Genomic DNA, 22,611 nt, shown 5'->3' on the forward strand with positions numbered 1-22,611 from the left:
TGCTTGGAGTATGAGTTAGGTTTATATACAAGTTAGGGTATGCTTTAGGCTTACAGTACCAGGGTTAGTGTGTGGATTAGCATTAGGATGCAGGTTATGGTACAGTTTAGGGCTAGGAGTTAGGTTTCGGGTATGACTGTTGGTTAGTGTACAGGGGAGACTTAGGGTATGATTTAGGGTTAGGATACAAGTTAGAGTATGGGTTTCATTTAGAATACCAGCATTAGGTAATGGGTTAGGGTTAGGAGGCAGTTTAAGATACATTTTAGGGCTAGGACTTAGGGTTAGGGTATGGGTGTTGTTTAGGGTATAGGTTAGTCTCAAGGCATGAGTTAGGGTTAGGATACAAGTTAGGGTATGGGTTAGGCTTAGAGTACCAGGGTTAGGGTATGGGTTATGATACAGGTTAGGCTACAGTCTAGAGCTAGGAGTTAGGGTTATAATTTGAGTATGTGTTAGGTTTTGAATACCTGTTAGAAGTAGATATTAGTGATATGGGTTACGTGAGGGCATGATTATTTGTTGGGGGTACAAGTTAGAGTTATTTACAGGTTAGTGTTAGGGTATGGGTTCGGGCTGGATATAAGTTATAGTTAGAGATTAGGGGCAGAGGTTAGGGTAAGTTATAGGTGTTGATTAGGGTGCAGTTTATTTTTAGGGTATGAATTAGGGTTAGGCTACAAGTTAGGTTATGTGTTATAATCGGTACAGTTTAGGGTTAGGGTATCATTTAGGGTACATTTTAGGATGCTGTTTAGGGCTAGTAGTTAGGTTTAGCGTATTTGTTAGTGTTGAGGTACCTGTTAGGTTAGAGATTAAGGGTAGGGTTTAGGTTTAGGGTATGAGTATTAGCTAGGGTAGAAATTATGTTTAAGGTAGCAATTAGGGTTAGGGTACAAGTTTGGGTTACAGTATGTGTTAAGGTAGGGTTTAGGGCTTAGGGTTCGAGTTTGAGTATGGATACTTGGTAGGATACTTGTTAGCGTGATTGTATGGGTTAGGGTTAAGATATGGATTAGGTTTGGGGTATTGGTTACTGTTAGAGTTCACATAGAGGTAAGGGTTTAGGGTTTGTGTTATGGACAATACTGCAAAGTAGTCAACCCCTCTTTTACTATAGACCCCTAAGGGTCAATATTTTGCCCTTTCTGGCTTCACCACAGTCTACTCCTCTTCTGAGCACCAACAATATCAGGATCTCCCCATCAAAGATAGATGGTTTCTGAGTTCCTCCTTTCTGCTTCACAGGCCCGTGCTATTGTTTCATCCTTTTGACAATTTTTTTTTTATTGAGTTTATTGGTACATTTAGGGATACAGTACAGTTACATTCATTGTTGGGATCATGTACCTTTACATGGCAAGTCTTGATTCTCATTTTTTTCCCCTTACCTCTGCCCTCCCTTCACCCCCTCCTCCCCTCCCCATCTACAAACACTTTATTTTCATCTTTTCATTCTCTCACATTTTTTTCTTTTCCCTTTTTGTTCTTCCCCTACGTATCACACCTTCCCTACACCTTTAGCTCCTTTCCTCCCATTTCTAAATGTCAGTAATCTTATTAGAATCTTATGCATTGTTGCAGAATATTCACACCAGGGAAACTATTTGGTATTTACACATGTGGGACTTATTTATTTCACTTAGGAGTATATCTTCAATATGTATCCATTTTCCTATGAATGAATCTATTCTCTCGCTCTTTATGGCTGAGTAATATTCCATTTTATAGAAAAACCACAACTTCTTTATCCAGTTTCCAACGGATGGGCAAATAGGTTGTTTCCAAGATTTAGCTATTACAAACTGTGCCGCTATAAACATGGGTGCACATACTTCTCTGTGATATGATTCTTTTAGTTCTCTTGGAAAGATACCCAACAGAGGGATGGCTGGGTCAAATGGAACCTCCAGTCCAAGCTCTTTGAGGTATCTCCATATTGATTTCCATAGTGGTTGCACTAGTCTGCACTCCCACCAACAATGGAGGAGGGTTCCTTTCTCCCCACAACCCCGCCAACATTTGTTATTGTGTGATTTCTTGATAGCAGCCATTCTTTGTGGGGTGAGGTGGAATCTCAGTGTTGTTTTCATCTGCATCTCTCGAATGACCAGTGATGTGGAACATTTTTTCATATATTTTCTTGCTGCTTTCACTTCTTTGTATGAGAAATGTCTGTTCATTTCGGATGCCCATTTTTGGATCGGGTCTTTATATTTGGGGGGACTGATTGTTTTGAGTTCTTTATATATCCTTGATAATAGTCCTTTGTCTGAGGTACAGCTGGTAAAAATTTTTTCCCACATTGTAGATTGTCTCTTAGTTCTGCTAATGGTTTCTTTTGAAGTACAGAAGCTTTTTAGTAAGATGAGATCCCAGTTGTTGATTCTTTCTGCTAGTTCCCGTGCTACTGAGGATTTGTTCATAAAGTCTTTTCCTATACCAATGTCTTCCAGAGTTCTGCCTAACTTACTTTCCAGCAAGTTTAATGTTTCTGTTTTAATATTTAGATCTTTAATCCATTTGGATTTTAATTTAGTGCATGGCGAAAGATAAGGGTCTAATTTTAATCTGTGACAGGTTGATATCCAGTTTTTCCAACACCATTTATTAAAGAGGCTATCTTTCCTCCACTGAGGATGGTGAGCTCCTTTGTCGAAGATGAGGTAGCTGAGTACATCTGCATTTGTTTTTGTGTCTTCCAGTCTGTTCCATTGATCCTCAGGCCTATTTCTTTGCCAGTACCATGCTGATTTTATCACAGTGGCTTTGTAGTATAGTTTCAAATTGGGAATTGTTACACCTGGTGCCATGTGACTGTTGCCTATAATGGCTTTTGCTATTCTAGGTCTCTTGTGGTTCCAAATGAATTTTTGGATTCTTTTTTCTAGTTCTGTGAAATATAGTGTTGGAATTTCAATTGGCATTGCATTGAATGTATATAGCAGTTTCGGTAGTATGGCCATTTTCACTATGTTGATTCTTCCTACCCAGGAGCAGGGGATATCTTTCCATTTTTTTATATCCTCTTCGATTTCTTTTTTCAGAGTGCTGTAGTTTTCAGTGTAGAGATCTTTTGTTTCTTTTGTTAGATTGATTCCTAGATACTTCATTTTTTTGGATGCTATTGTAAAAGGAATTTTTTCCCTTATTTCTCTTTCTGTCTGTCTGTTATTTATGTATAGAAAGGCTATTGATTTTTGGGTATTCACCTTGTATCCAGATACTTTACTGAATCTGTCAATTAAGTCTAGAAGTTTTTTGGTGGAGTTTTTTTGGATCTTCAATGTAGAGTATCATATCATCAGCAAATAATGATAGTTTAACTTCTTCCTTTCCTATCTTTATTGTTTTAATTTCTTTCTCTTGTCTAATTGCTGTGGCTAATGTTTCCAGAACTATATTGAAGAGAAGTGGTGATAGTGGGCATCCTTGTCTTGTTCCTGATTTTAACATGAAGGTTTTCAGTTTTTGGCCATTCAATATGATGTTGGCTGATGGTTTTTCATAAATAGCCTTTTTAACACAAGCTACAAACCCCTGACCCAACTGCTTGAGCCTCTTATCTGGTTTTCATCCTGGAAAACCTGCCTCAAAATCATCACTGATCAATGCTCTTTTTGCATGTGAAAACACCTCAGTTTTTCCTGAGATCCCCTCTTTTTTGGCCCCATCAAGTGTGGGGCTTTTTCCCCACTGAAGGCTGACACATTGATTTCACCCACATTTCTTGAGTATGGAAGCTGAGTAACCTCCTAATCTGGATCCATGCCTTCACTGGATGGGTAGAGGCTTTCCCCACCAGTTGAGTGAGGGCCTCCACCATTATTAATTCCCTCCTAGGTGAAATTATCCCCAGGTTTAGCCTTCCCACATCCAATCAGACAATGGCCTAGCTTTCATTAGTCAAATATTACAGGAGGTGTCCAAGTCACTTGGTGTCTAATGGAGCTTCCACACCTCCTACTGGCCTCTGTCATCCAGAAAGGTAGAAAGGGCTAATGGTCTCACCAACACCCACCTCACAAAATTCACACTCCAGCTATATAAGCATTGGGTTTCCCTGCTCCCGATCACTCTCCTTTGTATCCAAGCCACTCCCTGGTAACTTAAGGGGTACAGCCCTTTAAGCTTTTATATGGCCTCACCTTTCTGCTTGGGCCAAACCTCAGCCCAGAGGCCAGCCTCATTAGAGGCTATCTCTTCCAGTTCTGCAACAAATCCAAAAAGAGATCTGACATGCTAGTAACCTTCTTTTGTCCTCTCCTGACACCCAGCCTTATGAAGATAGACTAGCTAACAAAATGGTCCTAAAGATTGAAAGCCCAGTCCCTGCAGCCCATGTGAACAGGACCCTTTCTGATCATCTGCAGCACTCTGACAGCTGTCTGTCCTTCTCATCCTCCCTGTGTTCCATGATTGATAAAGAAGACTTTAAACACCCCCTGTTCCTATATTATTCTTCTGTGCATTTTATTTATAATCTTGTTATGGCTTCAACTCAGTTGTCTTTCTTTTGCCTCAGGGATAGAATCATTTCTTATGCTCACATTTTCCCTCACCCTAATGGCAGAGGACTGTAATATTGATTATGCCCAAAGCAGGCTGCAGAGTTAGCCCCACAATTGGCTTCTGTATAGAAGTGAGTCTGGCTGAAGCCTATGTGCTAAGGTCAGAGCAACTTGCACCCAAATTTCATTCCCACAACTAAAGCCTTCTGACTATAAGGACAATGTTCTAATTACAATTATGTATTTTGTCTAATATCATTTGAGAATACTTTGTCTTGTTCTTTATGAGCTTTGTTTACATTAATTTCCATAGAAACCACATATCACCTTTACCACAATTAATTGCCAATAAAAGTCAGTGCCTGGGACCTTCCAGGGCCTTTGTCAGTTGCACTGGTATTGGTCATCCTGGCACCACACTTTTTTTCCCCTAGTTCTGTCTTTTAGTGTATTTTTTCCTGAGGCCTGCATTGTATACTGGGCAGGAGGGGATTACAGACTTACTACAGGAGTCTCTGTCACTAACTAGGTCCCCCACCCCATCCTCTCTGTGCTCCTTTATTTGGGTAGCCCTCCTGTTTCCTTCACAGTGCCCTATGGCTGCATCCCAGCCACTTCTGGCAGTTCCTAATTATTTCCACAGGATCCTGCAGTTAATTCATTCCTTGCTGAACCAGTCCAATCCTTTAGCCAAAAATTTATGGCTTTGTATCTGCATATCTTCAGCCACCTATATGGCCACTCCTGTCTCTCCTCAGGTCTGGGTCCTTACTAACTTTACATACCACCCCAAATACAAAATAAAAGAACCAATCGCTTCTCGGCCTTTTGGCTAAGATCAAGTGTAAAATAAAAGAACCACTCTAACTCCTGAACAAAAGGCCCTTACTTTTTTTTTTTTTTGGTTTTTTGGGGGTTTTTTTTAGGAAATTATTTAAACAAATGCATTTTATTTTTTAAAACAACAAAAGAGGCGGAAAATACTTGCATATAACAAATCCTCGCTTATAAATGTTTTTAGTGGCAAAATCTTGAATTATTCAGGGTTTTTTTTTTAATTTTTACTTTAATTTTTGCTTCACTGTGTCTTGAACATTGATATTAGAGAAAAGTACATCTGGCATAAAGTGTAAACCAGTGTCTCAAAACACTGGAAGAACTTGGAAAGTAAAAATGATTCTATTTCCTCTAAGTAATCTTTAGTAAAACAAAAATTGATCTTTGGCATAGATTCATACTTTAAAAGCATTAATATTGCATTTATAGCAGGTAAGCAACTATACAAATATACTAAGGATGGGGCCTTAAAAATAATCTTTCATCAGTTAAAAGGAAGTACAGGAAGCCTGAGTGTACAGGACCAACTTAAGTCAGGTTTTATACATTTGATGTAGGAATCTAACACACAATGCAGGTAAGGAGGAAGGACATTCAGACAAGGGGGTCTTACTCCTTTCCTTATGTAGTTCTGGGTTTATGAAGAAATGTAGTTTTATAAATTGGGGAATGTTTAAACAGTGATAAGTGCAAAAATAGAAAAAGTTGCCTTCTCTCACTGTGCTTAACTTTCTGTAGTGATAGTTAAATATTTATTACTGTCTTAGTTATGTTTAGGAGAGGATACAAGGAGCCTAGTTGGTTGAAAGTCGACGGGAATTACTGAGAGGAGTATTCCCCATCCATTTATCCCCAGCAGCACCCAAATTTCATCTGCAAATACCACTCTCCCATAAATAGAAAGTATCCTTCAGACAGTGCAACCTTTCCATTAAATACTCTTAGGTGGAAAGCACTAATGCTTAGGACTCAATTTCAAAATGATGAGATGAAAGGATCTCTCACAATTGCAGATGAAGCCAGGCACAGTGGTGCACACCTATAGTCCCAGCTCCTTGGGAAGCTGAGGTACAATGATCATTTGAGCTAGGAGGTCAAGACCAGTCTGGGGAACAGATGAGACCCCATCTCAAATCAAAAACTTACAGGTGAACACACACCTACGTATCTTTAAAATCTTGTTTAGGAAATGTGTAGGAGAAGACTACAAAATCCAGGAGACATGATTTGGTTAAAGATTAAATGTAGCATTTCAGCTCAGAAAGAACAATTAAGAGCTAAGAATGAATGATAAGGCCTCCACACAGATCTCTGCAGACAGTGACAAAGCATGGACTGCCTGGGCATGGCCTCCTGGGAGGGCAGGCAGGGCCACACCGGGGCTACTCTGCCCCTCTGGTGGAGACAGCACCAGGACACAGTGTTTGTGGGACGGTTACCTTGGCAGCCTGAGGCAGGAGGCAGGACACAGGACAGGAAGGTGCCCTAGCAGACACTGCTCAGTGTCATCATAAAGATAGAATCATGTGATTCTGTGAATTCTTCCTGACAGTGAAATCTGATTTTGTACTGTTGGAAACCGGGATTAAATTGGGAAGGGCAAGAAAGAGGATGGGGCTTCCCTAAAGGCGACCTTTTTCTGCAGCAGCAAAGCTTGCTTCTGCAAAGGGTCAGGTAGCACAACAGCCCAGGGAAGGCAGGCAGGGTCAGCAGCAACATGAAAGCCCAAAACAATTTGTAGAGGCACAGTGATTTTCTTCTTAACTGACTTGCTTGGGCCCTGGGTCTTGAGAGCCTGAAGAGGAGTGTGGGGGCCGGTGAAAGGGAAGCAGAGAGCAGTGTCCCCTAGGGGACAGGGGCACAGCAAGGACTTCACATAAGCTCAAAGGCCCTTACTTAATTTCCCCATTAATTAAATGACCAGAAAACTCAGATGGGAACTGTGGCCTGACTCATTCAGTCTCATATCACTAAACACTGCATATATAAGAGCTCAACAAAGCCCTTACATAATCCAATAACCACTGATATTAGTCTGACCTTCCAAGCCCATCTACATTCAGCGTAATCTATCTTCTAGTACACCACTAGGACATCTACTCCCCCACCAATGTAACTACTTGTTGCATATACTGGCCCCAGCTGACCATATCGATTACCAGGTTGTTCAAGATGCCCCATTCACTCAGCCCTGGCCCTCCTAAAATTACAACCACATCATTGCTTAACAATCAGATTTCTGTAACAGCTGCCACCTATGCATGACAATACATCCATGGCCCCCCTGTCACCAATCTCCCACTTGCTCAGATTGCCTTCTCTTGCCTAGCTTTAACTACTCCTCACAGTGCTTCTAATAGATACAAAAAGATTCTTCTTCCAGCAGGAAAACAGAACAGTGAATGCCAGAAACATCTGTCAGGGGCCCTTTCAGCTTCTAATGGGAGCTATCCTATCAGGTACTCTGGACATCTGGGAGCGTGAAAACAAGAAACTCCTACATCTCTTTAGCATCAATAACCAATTCTGGTTACCCAACCAAGGCATTTTCTGGTTTTGTGGGCTATCCACCTATTTATGCCTCCCTACTAACTGGACTGGCACCTGCACTCTAACATACCTCAGATAGATATTGCCCTGGGAAGCCAAAGCCTGTCCATTGCCATCAGAGCCCTGATCTGACAATACAGAGACCTAATAACAATAACCCTCCTTGTCAGTTTGGGTATTATCACTGCCACAGGGACAGTAATAGCAGGACTAATTACCTCCCTTAACCTATTGTTGTTCTCTATCCCAAGATCTCTCTAACAGTCTCAAAGAAATGGCTAACTTTATTCTTACCTTACAGAATCAGTTAGACTCCATGTCAGTGGTAACACTCAGAACTGTAGAGCTTTAGATCACTTAACAGCTGAGAAAGGAGTTTATGCATCTTTTTAAGAGAAGAATGTTGCTTTTATATAAATGTGTCAGGCATAGTAAGAGATGCAACAAAAAAGACTCATTGGCAGAGCTGCTGAAATTGAACAATGCACGTCTAACTCTTAGACAGGTAGTTGGAGCTGGACCACATGGCTCCTTCCATTAACTGGCCCTCTTATCTGTATCCTCCTCCTCCTCCTCCTCCTCCTCCTTGGGCCATGCCTCATCAAGGTTCTCTCAGGATTCCTCCAAATACAAATTAAGGCTTTTATCAATCAGTCGATGTGGCAAATGCTTGCTCTTGACTCCTCTGCACTGCCCTGTCCCCAAAAACTCTCTTCCAATTAGAGGTGTCCATACCACCCACATGTCCCATATGAAGCAGCCATGAAAAACAACATCCACTTCCCCTACCTCTTTTCCTTTTGTAATAACAAAGAGACAAGAATGTCATGCCTGGGGACATGAATGCTCCCCCCACTGCCTCCATAGTCACACCCTGCAGGAAACTTTGCCACCCACAGGAAAAGCCATTACAGACAAAACTGGTACCAGCAGGAAAAGCCATCATGTCCCAACTCTCAGATCCAAGAAACATCTGTACTGCTGCCCAGACCAAAGAGCACAGCCTGTCCTGTCTTTGCCCCCAGACTCCTCTGACAACCGCTTAGGTGCTTGACAACCACCTAGCCACCACTTCTCTACTTAAGTGTATTCTCTCCCCCCCATTCTATGCTGATACTTGTTCAGAGTCAGCCTATTTTGTACTTGGGTGAATAAAACAGCTTCATTTTCTCACACGAGGCAAGCCTGGGTGCTTTCTCTGCTCCCTGCATCTGCACTACAATTACCACTGGATAGAATGAGGTAGTCAAAGCCTAGGAATCACTTCCTCAAGGAAGATTTTTATCACCTCCAAGGGCTGTTCTGTCCTTGTAGGGAAGGCCTCTGTCCACCCAGTAAAGGTATCAATGCACATCAAATTTTGTGTATGCCCCTTACATGTAGACATGTGGGGTAAGTCTATTTGCCAGTCTTCTCCAGGGGAGGACCCACACCTTTCTACTGATTCAAGGAATGGAGAAGTATGAGTCTGGGTATTATGGACAGCATAGACAGGACACGCCTTTAAGATCTGGTATACAATGTTATAGACTCCAGGCAGTAAAAGTGTCTATGTGCCATAGAGCTGGTGACATGGAACCCTAGGTGGAGGACATCATGTAGGAAATTAATGACCTTCTACTGCACTTGTCACAAGAACAGTCAGGGTCCCATCTACCAACACTGACCCTGTTGAAGTACTCCCTCATTATGAAGTTTGATGCTCTTTTGTAGAATATACTGGTTCCAACCCAAAGCCTAGAATGGGACCATGGGTAGAGATTGATGGGCCAGAATTATTTTTGGAAAGTGGCAATTTCACAGTGAAATCTGCCTAAGAAGTTCTCTTAGAGAAAGGATCTAACAAGGCTTAATATCCTCAACAATGGATAACTGCTACCTCACATGGGATATTTACTGTCTCAGAGAGGTTTAGAATTTCTAGTCCATGTATTTTGGAGATTAGTGGCTAGTTAAAATTCCTTTTTGTATGCTGAGTCTGGTGGCACATGCCTGCAATCCCAGCACTTGGGAGGCTGAGACAGGAGTGTTGCCACATGTTTGAGGCCAGTCTGGATTCCATCATGAGTTCAAGGCCAGCCTGCACTACATAGCGAGACCCTGTCTCAAAAAAGAAAAAGCTTCCTTTTTTTACATGGCAGCATGTGCATGTAGGGCCAGAAAAGGATACTTGTAGTCAGTATATATATTGATACTCTTGCCCTGGACAAGTTGGAGAGCCCAAGTGCGGGCAATAAGTTCTGCCTTTTGGGCAGAAGTCCTCGGTGACAGGGTGGGGAGTTCTCTTGCTTCAGTGACCTGGCTAGGGCTGACAATAGCATATCCTGCCCCTCTAATGCCATCTTTTATAAAACTGCTGCCATCAGTAAATCATGTGCTAGTCATCCCTGTCAAAGTCTAGTCTCTCTAATTGGGACAGCAAGCATAATTCTGAGTGATATTTGTTTTGTTTTGTTTTGTTTTTTCTTTATTGAGTTTATTGGTACAATCTAGGTATACAATACAGTTACATTCATCATTGGGATTCTGCACCTTTACATAATAGGTCTTGATTCTCATTTTTTCCCCTTGTCCCTGCCCTCCCTTCACCCCTCCTGAGTGATATTTTTTGACACCTATGTTCTATCTGTTGGTTAGTTTGGAGAAGAGTGATTGGGCATAAAGTGGTATAAGACTGAAGATAGACGTCTGATATTTAGTGTACCTTTCTCCAGTGATCCATATATGTGTCTTGAGTTCTAATAAAGCCATAACCTGATGTGGGGTTAGAACTAAGAGCTTTTGTCCCTAGGTTATCTTAGAAGCTTCCAGGACTAAAGTGTCACAGTGGCTATTGCTCACAGGCAGTTAGGCCAGCCCTGTGTCACTCTATCTAGCCACTTGGAAAAGTAGGAACTGGTCAGCTTTCCAGGCCCAGATGCTGAGTTAGCAATACCCTAACGACTCCCTATTTCTCCACCATGAAGTGAGAAAAAAGCTGAGTTAGGTCTCAGATTCTTAATGCTGGGCCTTGTATTGGGTTATATTTTAAGGCCTTACAGCCTCTTGAGTGGTTGCTGTTCATTTTAAGGGTTTAATTTCTGGTCCTTGAGTTGCCTCATATAAGGGTCATCTATTCCTCCAAAATATGGTATCCATATGTGGCAGAAGACTGCCATTCCAAAGAAAGCTCTTAGCTGCAATTTAGATTCTGAGGACCATGACAGAAAATTTCCTGTTCTCCTGGAAGACAGATGTCTTTTCTTTTTCCTGGAGTTAAAATGCATCCCAGATACATCACCTTTTGTTGAGACATCTGCACCTTATTTTGGGGTATCTTGTAACGCTTTTTTTGCTAGAAAATTGAAAGTTTTAATGGGTTTTTTTTTTTTCAGATAATGCCTTAGTGGGGCTACAAATGAGCGGGTTATATATGTAGTATAGCAGGCTTCCCTTTTAAAACTTTAAATCACTCAGGTCTTGAACTAAAGCCTGCACAAACAAAATGGGGTTATCTTAAAACCCTGAGACAGTCCAAGAATATTGTTGGCAAAGTCCCCTTTGAAGATCTTCCCATTCAAAAGCAAACAAATAATTTAGCACTAGGAACCACAAGGACAGAAAAGAAGGCATCTTTGTTTGTTTGGCTGGTTGGTTTTTTGAGACAGGGTCTCACTATGTAGTTGAGACTGACCTGGAACTCACTATGTAGCCCAGGCTGGTCTCGAACTCACAGTGATCCTCCTGCCTCAGTCTCCCCAGTGCTGGGATTATAGGTGTGCGCCACGATGCCGAGCCAAAAGAAGGCATCTTTGAGATCAACGACAGGGAAGTATTGAGTGTCTCCTGGGATTTGTGCTAAAAGAGTGTATGGGTCTGTTACTATGAGTGAATAGGTATGACTGTCTCATTGATAGACTATTGTTAAAATGAGTGTATTGCATTTAAACTGGCATGGCACTAGTAACCCTGTAGCCAAAAACATCGATAATGGACTTTATCAATATTTTAGCTCCTTTCTTAAGGTAATTCTGTCTTTTGTGAGGATCGAGTATAGCGTCCTATAGCTGAATGACTACTGAAGTGGCATTAAAAGCCTTGCCTGGGGTACAATCCTACCATGCCTGGGGATCAACTCATGACAGTGACATTGAACCCCTTGGGGTTAGGCTAAGTCCCTAGAAACTAGGACATGAGTTGCCAGAGTTTTGAGTATCAGAGTGGCTCTGAATAGGAACAGTGTATCTCTTCCTATAACTGGTATGGGGAATTTTGGTATTACCATAAGGTTTCTTGGAAAAGGAAGTCTTCTGGGGCTGGGGATTTGGCTCAGTGGTTCTGCCGCCTGCCTTGCAATGCAAACAGAATGAAGCTCACTCACCCCACTAAGAAAAAAGAATAGGTCACCACAGTGTCATGAGAAATATAATTTGTTAGCCTGCTATTTCTAAAGTCTCCCAAGGCTCCTGTAAGGTGAGGTATGCTTGTGTTGGAGCAACATAAGCTGCCTCAGGCACCATCATTCTCTGTCTGGGCTCTCTTCCCTGGCCTCCATGGAGATAGATGACATCATCCCTCTCTGAGAACAAAAGCAGTCCCTCTTCCAGTGCCAAAGATTTCTGAATTCTGACAGGCCCAACAAGGATCAGGTGCCTTTTGAGGGCATTCCTTCATCTATTTGCACTTGAAGCACTCTCACATGCTTCTATCACCCTTTGGTTTCCCTTAGTGCTGTGGGTTTTGTTAAGTAGGGCAAGGTTGGCTTTAGCTTGCCTCCATTACTTATTCATCTCTCACTTGCTCTCTATTTTATTGTGGTTATTAAAGACCAAATAAGCCATATCAACCAGTTGATCCAGTTGCAATTTCTGTAGTTTTTCCTAATATCTGGATCTGACTGACTAATTTAAATTAAGTAAGTTATCTTGCCTTAGGATAATCTGAACTTCTCTAGACTGAGAGCCTAAATTAGTGTATTCCTGGAATTCCCCTTCAAGCTGGAGCGGAAAAGCAACTGGATATTCATTAGAACCTTTAATAGACCTCAGCTTACTTTAGTTCCCAGATTTGGACATCCCTTGCTGCATACCTGCTAAAATGGCCTTGATGTATAACTTTCATTTGTCTTTTCCACCCCCTGTGTTATAATCCTATTCAAGCCCCCCTTGGGGTCCAAAAAACACAGAAGTTGTCTGATTATCAGAGTTTGCAGCTGTGAAAGATTCATCATTAGTCTACCCTATCATACTTTTTCTTTCTACTGCTATTCAATAAGAAACCAGTATGAATGACACCTTGCCAGACCAGATCAAAAGCCATTGTTAGATGATGCAAACAATCAGAAAGTTTTTCTGGATCTTCAGAGGATCTACCTAGTTCATCTTGCAGTGCTGAATATCCATCACTCAAAATAAGACTTGTTGAGAAGGCATTTAAACAGAGAGTCAGGTGGAATGGATGAAGCATTTCACAAAATGGGTTTGTGGACAGGAGGAGTTGTAGGAAACCTAATAGGCCTATCCCTGAGTTTATTCATTACCCATTGGTGGGAACCTGACAGCACACCTGCTCATAGTTCCTGAGCATTTCAGACCCAGGACTGTGAACTGGTAAGGTTACATTATTTGAGATAAGGACATAGAAGCCTTATTAAACCATTCCCTGAGTCAATTCTCACATGGGAACCTGACAGGGCATCCCTTAAATTATGTATAACCACTTTCAGCTTTTATCAAAGCATCCTTTGATTAAGCTGAAGTCACTAAGAACTGGACATTTCCAGCCTTCTGAGTATGTGTTGCTTTCCTTTTGAACTTTATTTTGTTTGTTTGTTTGTTTTGTTTTTGAGGCAGGGTCTCACTATGTAGTTGAGACTGACCTGAAACTCTCTGTGTAGCCCAGGCTGGTCTCCAACTCAGTGATCCTCCTGCCTCAGCCTCCCGAGTGCTGGGATTACAGGTGTGCGCCACCACTCCTGATCTTTTTTGAACTTTAAATCTCTCATATACCCAAAAAGAGTCCATACAAAGAGTTCATAACTGGGATGCCTTACTGTGTACATGCCTCTTAGCCAATTTTGAAACCATCTAATATTCTGTCCAGGGAGGGGTAACAATGGCACCCCTAAAACCCTGACAATATCCCCGTAGATGTGGCTCTTAGTCTTTGGCTGAGAAACAGGCACTTCAAGAATTGATATCCACTATCTGGCAGTCTAAAAACAGGCAATAAAGGATTTATTCAGAAAAAAATACTCATCTCAATAGATGAGTCCCAGAGCATACAGATCTGGTGACAAAAACTCAAAATAAATGTCAGGCACAATGTAAATTCAGTCAGCAAATACAAGTTACACATACTTTTAGATATAGGCATGAACTTGGGGCCATAGTTATCACAGCAAAGCAAACTTTAGTAGGAAGGAGAAAAGTGAACCCAGGAGGAGACAGCTAGAGATGGGCATTAGGACTTGGGAGCAAACCAGTTGCTTCAGCCAGAGGTGGTTCTGTTGGTGCTTCTCCCAGCCATAGACAGAAGTGCAAAAATTAAAGTGGAAAACTTTTAGTGTCCTTTTCCAACTCTGCCTCCCTGAGTTGCTCAGCACCAAAAAGTGAAATAATTTGTGTTCTCCGACAAGTGGAATCCTGAATGGGGGTGAGGGAAATGAAGAGAACCAGAATTTCTTGAATAGAGATGGAGGACAAATGTAACTCATAAAGATGACTCACTCAGTGTGAGCCTATGACTCAGAGCCCCACCCCCAACCATCCTGAGCACCAATCAAGTGGCTGCTCAAGTCTACATGGTGCAGGGCACACTGCCAACTGTATTCCACCAAGAATAGCAACAGTAGTAGGTGGTTCAGGCCAACCAGAAACTTCAAGGAAGCTGCCTACTGGACTCCGACAAGGTAAGTGTTCCAATCCTAGTGTGGGCCACCTTCCCCCTTCCCCCAATTCAGGCAACTATGACTCATCTACAGGTTGCCTCTCTTTGGCTCAGCTCAGGTCCACTCCCCCAGAAATGTGGAGTTGCAGTCACTGAAAGGAGATCTGCATACTATGAAGATCGTATGTAAAATACAACCACAACCAATTCACAGGGGACCCTACAAATGCAGAAGCGTTTTGCTCCACAGTCAGGTCACCTTCAAATAATGATCAGATGAGCCACTTGCCCCAGGGATCTGTCCCATGCATCCAACAAAGAGGAAGAATGAGAGCCCCTTAGAGTCAGTGGGAGTTACCTTCCTTTCTGGCTAGGATGTTTTTTTTTTTTTTTTTGCTGTCCAGTGTCTGCTGATATATGGTGAGGTCTTCTGAGATCTAGTGATTTCTCCTTGGGCCTGTTGATTTTTCCTTGCTGGCTTGCCAAATGTTACTACATCATAAATCCAGCAGGTACAATCCAGGCTCTCGTACAATGATCAAAATATTACAAGCACATAGTCCAAATGGCAAGTGAAAAGCAGCTACAGTTATTGAAGATCAAGGGAAAACTATGACACAAAAAGAGAAGTGGTACTGGGATGACAGGAAAGCAAAAATTACTGCACACAAAACACAGCCCACAGCTGGGGATTTAGCTCAGTGGTTCTGCCACCTGCCTTGCAAGCGCAAGGACCCGAATTCTATCCCTGGTACCAAAACAAACAAACAAACAAAAAACAAAAAAACAAAAAAAACAAAAAAACCACAGCCCACAGCTCCCAGATGAATCGAGATTTCAGAATTTAAATGACATGGAACAAGTTCAGGTGCTTCCCACTGAAAGTCTAGGTAAGACTGAAAGGAATGATGGGCCAGGTGTGGAGTTATCCTAGGGGCTCTCAGCATGCATGCCTACCCCAGAATTCACTCTCATCTTAATTACATTTATGAGATGTAGTGAACATTTCTGAACCTTTAATAAATTTTGAGTAAGGTAAATGTGACTCAAAGTCAGGCCAGGAAATCCAACGTGCATGTACTCTCACCTAAAGCCTGAGAGATTACATGAGTTTTTTTGTTGTTTGCTTTTTTGTGTTTTTGTTTGTTTATTTGTTTAGTTGGGGGTTTTTTGTTTTTTGTTTTTTGTTTTTGAGACAGAGTCTTACTGTGTAGTCCAGACTGGTCTTGAACTTACTATGTGGTCCAGGTTGGCCTTGAACTCATGGCATTCCCCCTGCTTCAGACTCCTGAGTGCTGGGATTACAGGCATGTGGCACCATGTCTGGCCTTGTTATTTTCTACTTCTCTTAGGACAATAGAATGAAGAATGACCCAGGGGTGCTATTTAAGCTAAAATGTGGAGGGGAGTTCTTTCCTCAACAATTTGTCCTAACTGCACAGCTTCAATATCGTCTAGAAGCTTCATAATAATGACATGTTGCATCAGGGTTACACAGTGAGGGGGCTACTGGAATTGTCTTGTGCACCATATGAATGTAAAGCAGGAAAGCCTTCCTATTTTAAGACCTGATGGAGCACTTTATAAAGTAAAGCATATAAGGAAGAACCCTGGCCCGCTCTCTTCCCATTTTGTGGCAGGACAATTTCCTTTAATGCAGTATTCAGTTGGAGGTTTAAAGCTATCCTACACAGTCAGCCTCATCTTTCCTTTCTTTGTATCTGTGGTTTTTGTGAGATATTTGGTCTTACATCCGTCCACATCTTCATTTTGAGCCAAATTTCAGTTTGAGGTTCTTGAACTGAGAGAAAAGTTTGAATGAAGAAACTTTAAGATATTAGAGATATTAGGGTGTGTTTGGAGAGTTCTGCTGTGATGTACCCTAAATGAAAAGTCCTGCCACTTCCTGACCCTTTAGAAATGCTTTAGCTACCAGTGTTTTAGAAAATACTGATTTTATTGAGACACAACATAGCTTGTACATTAAAAAGTTCCCTTAGATTTTGTGCAACTGTTTTAAAGAAAATACTAAAGAGTACCTTCAGCCAGGATAATATTCTTAGCTGCTTTTTTTGCTCATTTCTGGATTAGTGACAAGCACAAGCAAAAAAGCCTTCTCTACTCATTGACCATGCAACTATTTGAACTATGTTGGTGAGTTGCTTATTGGGGTTTAAATTACCCCTCATTTTGGCCAAGAGCTGTTGATTCTTTTTAAACTTGTTTTGTTATTCATGTGGATGGTCCTGTGGAGATTGTTTCCTGAACAAAGAATAGGACATGATACACCAATAACAAGTGCAGGTATACGGTTATTGAAGGTGGAAAAGAGGTGTGCTCCACAGGGTGAGTGAGGGCCACTGGAAAATCTTACAGAGGTCACAAAGATAAGGAAAATGCATCTTTTGTTTCCAAGTATCTTAGATTGGCTTCTCCCTTTTTTAAATAATACATTGGGACAGTTGTCCTACCCAAAACTACAGTGTGAAATCCTAGATTTAAATTGTCATATTAGATTCTCCAGGCTTCTTGCCAGATATAAATGAAGGATTCAAAGTAGCACTTTTGTGCTTGGTCCTGTTGCATAGTGGGTACGCACCAGAGCTCCACTGCTCTGCTGTCTGAATTGAGATCATAAAATCAATACCATTAAAGATACAAAATTTAAGGAAAGGAAGACACTTTCCTGGAAAGGGGGAAAAAGAAAAAGATTATAGCTACCTTGATAAATCAGGGTAGGGAGCTTTGGAAAGATAGAGGACCTATGGGCCATTTGTTCTTGGCTGCTTTTATTGAGCGCCGGGGCTCTTCCCCCTACATGGAACTTGGCACAACCTGATTGGTTCCCTGGTCTGTCATAGATGGATCCCAGGTCCTAGGACCCTAACCCCTGTGCCATCATCTACATGCATATACCTAAGTGGTCTTTATTTGACTTTTGTCCTGTCAGGGCCTTATTTGTAGAATTTATGGGTTGGTTTGAAGGGACCTTCTTACGTACAAGGTCCAGTTAGCAATTCAGTTTAAGGGATGCATGTAGTAACGGGATTTATATACTTCATAAGTGCTGTCTTTTAAGTGGCCACCTCTAATCTCCTTTGCATTTTATTGAAGGTGGGGAGGGGCAGCTAGGCTGACTTGATAGGGTACCTGCCTGCCTAGCTTATCAGCATTGTCTTGTATTGTTAGTTGCTCTCTCAGTAAAGTTTTAACTCTTTCTGGTCGGAATTAACCAGAAAACTCAATAAAGCCCTTATTTTATATTTTTTCTTGTCTATACGCCCCTTTTTCTTACATTCTTGATGTAGATAATAGCTTATTTGGTTATGTTATGAGTTAGGCAGCTAGCTAGGGGAAGGGCCTTAGACAGAGTTGGGTGATCACCCACATGTATGAGAACTAAAAATAAGGATAGTAACTAGGACTGTGAACCCAAAATAAACTTTCTCAGGCCACATGGAATGCATTGTCTGCCCCACTAAAGGAGCTTTTAGCCATTCCCTACTAAGCTCCTGAGTTTTGAGGAACTTAAAATGCAAAGTAATAAATCTTTCTCTAAAATCTTAGTTTCTTTTAAACCCTGTGTGCTGAGTAACTATGTTAGAGGGTGGGTTCTCACTGGTCATTCTGAATCCAAAGAGCCATTTGTGATAATGGCCACTATCCAATTGAATAATGCCTGTGCTCCACTTATCCAAAAAAGTTCTAGAGCAAGGGGACAAATGGAAATGCTACATTTTGAATTCTCCTCATAGAGAAACCAGGAGTCTTTTTTTCTTATTTCCAATGAACTCTTCTAACATCCTCCTTTTTGTTTCAGACTTCATTACTGGATGTTTTAAAACCATGAACTTGGATTGTACAAAATTAACTATTTCACTGCAAACAGTGCCAGATTTAAGTGTGGGATTGAAAATGTCAGGTTTTTATTTGTTTTGTGTACAGTGCTTAGAAGTCCTGGATTCATTTTCAGGTCTTTCATTCCGCACATGCCTCTGGGTTTTTAGCACCTTTGACAAAATCCACCCAGTTGTTTGTTCAGTTTGCTCCAGCCCTAAACTATCTTGTTTTACTTTGGTATAGCTGTCCAAACTTCTCTGCTGGAACTTTATTTTTGCTTCCTGCCAACTTCATTCATCAACTAATAAAATTGAGAAATTTAACTACAGATGGCTTGCTTCTTCGTTTTCCTCCCCAGAAGGCATTCTTCCTAAATGGCCTTATTTCCTTCACATTACAGGCTTAGAGTTATAGAGCCAGGATAAGATAGGTTATTTTTGACCCACTATGTGGAAATTTTAGTATAATGGTGAATATCTAAAAGCCTGGGGACAGAGATTTTTTTAAGTTGACTAAGACCTACTAAAGTAGAAAAAAGCTTTAAAAATTCATATTCAGATTAAATTGGGCTAGCAATCTCCTTTGAAATGTATATTACTCATCTTTCTGCAACCGGAAATCCTACTTTCAGGCCTGCAAATTTAGGATTAAGTATTTAGGACTTTATAAAGTAAATCATGCAGGGCCGGGCGTTTAGTTCAGTGGTTCTGCTGCCTGCCCTGCAAGTGCAAGGACCCGAGTTTGATTCCTGGTACCAAACAACAGCAACAACAACAACAACAACAACAAAAAATATATATATATAGCAAATCATGCAATTGATTTAACTTTTAAGAGCCGGGCATGGTGGCTCATTCCTGTAATCCCAGCACTCGGGAGGCTGAGGCAGGAGGATCGCTGCAAGTTCGAGACCAGCCTGGACTACACAGTGAGTTCCAGGTCAGTCTCAACTACCTAGTGAGACCCTGTCTCAAAAAAACAAAAAATAAATAAATTAATTAATTAACTTTTAAAAACTTAGTAAATAATAATAATTTGCTTTGTGTGTGCTGGCATGTGTGTATTGTATATTAAGACTCTGTGAATACTTCTGTTTGTATATCGTGTAGGTAATATCAAATTGTTATCTATTATTAGTATCTATATATTACCTATTTTAAAATTAGAATGGCAAGTAATTAAAAAATATAATACTTTTTAGTTTACATGATCTAAGCAAATATTTAAAAGATTAAGTAAAGGTGTCGCGAGAACTGTTAATATGTCTTTTTTCTATCTTAGTCAATTGGAATTATATTTTAAGTGTTTGACTGTCAGACAAGATCAGGCACATTCAGGGTGATATGGCCGTAGATGAGTGTTTGACTTTCAAAACAATATTTTAAAAAATATTTCCCAAAAATTATAAGAAAGACTGAGATGCATAAAGAAATGTTAAATAAAAGTTTTTGGCTTTATGATGACCTTAAAGAGTTGGTAATCCGAGTTGGTTGAGCCCTGAGAAAATGTGGTGCACACATAATATGTTTGGCGTTCTTTCATTTAAGAGTTTAAATTGTTTAGCCTTTTAAAATTTTATGTAGCAGTAATGAGTGGGAAATCTACTTCTAGTATTGACATGAGAGGCCCTAAAAGGCAGCGTGTTTGCTAGACTTTGAGTACAAAAGAAGAGACATGAACTCAACAGTCTAAACAGGTAAACCTGAGGAGGAACCCTCTGAGTGAATAGAACAGAGAAGATGTTTCTTAGAGGCTTTTATATTGCATTTTTGGTGGACTTTAAGGAGGTGGAGTGGAGAAACGGCAGCTTGTGGCTTGTTAATATGTCCTATGTAACCTGCTGACATGTCCTCTGTGACTTAAGTAAAATGAAACCAACATTTCTATAAGATAGTTGGGGGGGGTCATTCAAACTGGTAGTGTCCCTGTCTGGGATCTATCATTCCTGGCTTTAAAGGGGTATAGGAAAATGGGTCATCATTCTTTTCTTGGCTACTTCCTGCTGAGAGGTGGTGATGAGTTTTTTAATGTTTATTTTTGTGTTTTGAAGAAGGGAGACTGTTTGTAGGTATTCTCAAGTAATTGTTTAAGAAATGGCCTCATTTGTTCCTGAAAAAAAATCTTTGGAATTGATTGATTGATTGATTGATTGATTGATTATACAGGGAAGGAAAAGAGTAATAAGCAGTAAGGGGGCTAAGAGAGGTAGGAGCCAATGAAGAGGAAGGGGAAACAGATCGTTGGAAGAGCCTTTAAGGAGTCTGGAAGCCCATTCATGAAGGCATTTTACTCAATCACTAATGAGACAAGATTGTTTAGTGTAAATACAGCATTGTTCTTGGAGCAGAGCACGTTTGCTGCCCTGTGAAGCTGTCAGGAGACAGCTGTGTGGTTTTGGAGGAAAATTGAAGCCAGAGTGGCTACTTGATCTTGCAAGTGTCCCACTTGGTTGAGGATTTCAGCAAGTTCTTTTGACAGCCTGGTGAACTCTGACAGTGAGACACCTAGTGTCTCGATCCCCATTCCAGTTCCTGTGATCATTTCCAGGGTGGCCATTAAGGGGACTAGCTGTGTGGCTCATTGTGCCCTAGCATGGGTTATGCAAGAGATAGGGATAGGTAGACGGGATGTTGCTAAGAAAAGGATGAGAGTGAGGAAGCCTAATATCCAGGCTCCAGTCCAGTTTGCAAGTAGACAAATGTATGCCTTGTCTCTGCACACCCAGAAGATGCCTATCTCTAGGGAAAGGCACTCCATGAGATCAAATCAGGATGGGAAGAGGAGTTCTGGGAGTGGATTTGGCAATGAATGTCAGACTGCCTTGAATTTATGCCATTATGGAAAGAGGAGCTAAAAGTTGAAAAGGAGAAAGGGGTGGACCTGGATGTAGTACTGCAGGACCTTCTTGGCTAGGAGTGGTGAATTTTTGGTTTAGGAAAACTCTGCCATAAAGTGTATTGAGGCATTTTCATTTTGGGGCACCTCCATGGGCTATGGTGGTGTCTTTCAGAGCTTCTTGGCAATATTCAGATGTAGTAGTGTTTAGACTGCCCCAGAAGGAAGTGTATCCAAGTACCTGTAAAAGAATTCCTAGATGGTTAAAGGTAAGAAGAGATGGATAGTAGCTTTGCAAAGGGAAGGATCTAAGGAGCCCACTGGGGTAAAGTGATCTTATTTGGTTGGAGAAATGCATAGTGGAACAAGTTGGGTTAGATGGAAGCCATTTGTGGAGGGACCAATTATGGCCTGCTGCAGCAGAAGGTGAGCCTTGAAGGCCTGTCTGATACTCTTTTGTGCCCCAGGGGTCTGACGTTAGATCCTTCAGCTAGGGCTGTGTGCCCGGGATTGGTAGTTTTGGTGAAGTGTAGCCCTGTAGAAGTGTTTATCCATGTTCCAAAGGGAGCAGAGATTACTAAGTCTGCTATCTGGGAAAAATGGAGGCAGACCCAGCAGGGTGGTGGGATGGTTCCATTAAAGATTTGGATGATTTTAGCAGTGTGAGAATCTGATTGAGGTATCTAGGAAGGATATGTGTTACAGTGTTAGGAGTTAAGAAGATGTGCGATACTGAGAAAGAAAGGATCAGAACAGGAAAACACCAGAAGAAAATGTGATTTATTCTGGGGAGAAGCCAGAGAGGGATCCCTGTAGCCATAAGTCTCGGATTATGGTGTTTAGGGAGGGAGAGGGTGAATAATATGAGAATTCTTCTATTAGGATGGGTCAAGTACTGGGCAAAGTTAGGAAGAGATGGACTCACGGGACTATCTGTCTTTGATCTCTTAAGTCACAAACAGCAGCTTGATGATCTTCAGGGACGTGGATTTGGTTGTTGTGCACTGGAAGAGAGGAGCCTTTTTCAGAAGGGAGAAGTGGTCCCAGGAAAATGACCTGTTAATTTGCCACTGTTGGGGTGGTCAGGATTACTTGAAAAGGCCTTGTGCATCCCTGAGAGGGTTTGGAAGGTGTTATGTATACCCAGTTTCCAGATAGTAGGGACAAAAGA

General features: G+C 41.3%; 1 pseudogene; it reads left to right on the forward strand.

The window, feature by feature from the left end:
• Positions 1 to 5,323: 5,323 nt before the first annotated feature.
• LOC117284907 lies at positions 5,324 to 5,495 on the forward strand (annotated as a pseudogene).
• Positions 5,496 to 22,611: the final 17,116 nt, after the last annotated feature.

The sequence above is a fragment of the Fukomys damarensis genome, unplaced genomic scaffold, assembly GCF_012274545.1.
Source record: "Fukomys damarensis isolate Sample0158 unplaced genomic scaffold, DMR_v1.0_HiC HiC_scaffold_39, whole genome shotgun sequence".
NCBI classification, from domain to species: Eukaryota; Metazoa; Chordata; class Mammalia; order Rodentia; family Bathyergidae; genus Fukomys; species Fukomys damarensis.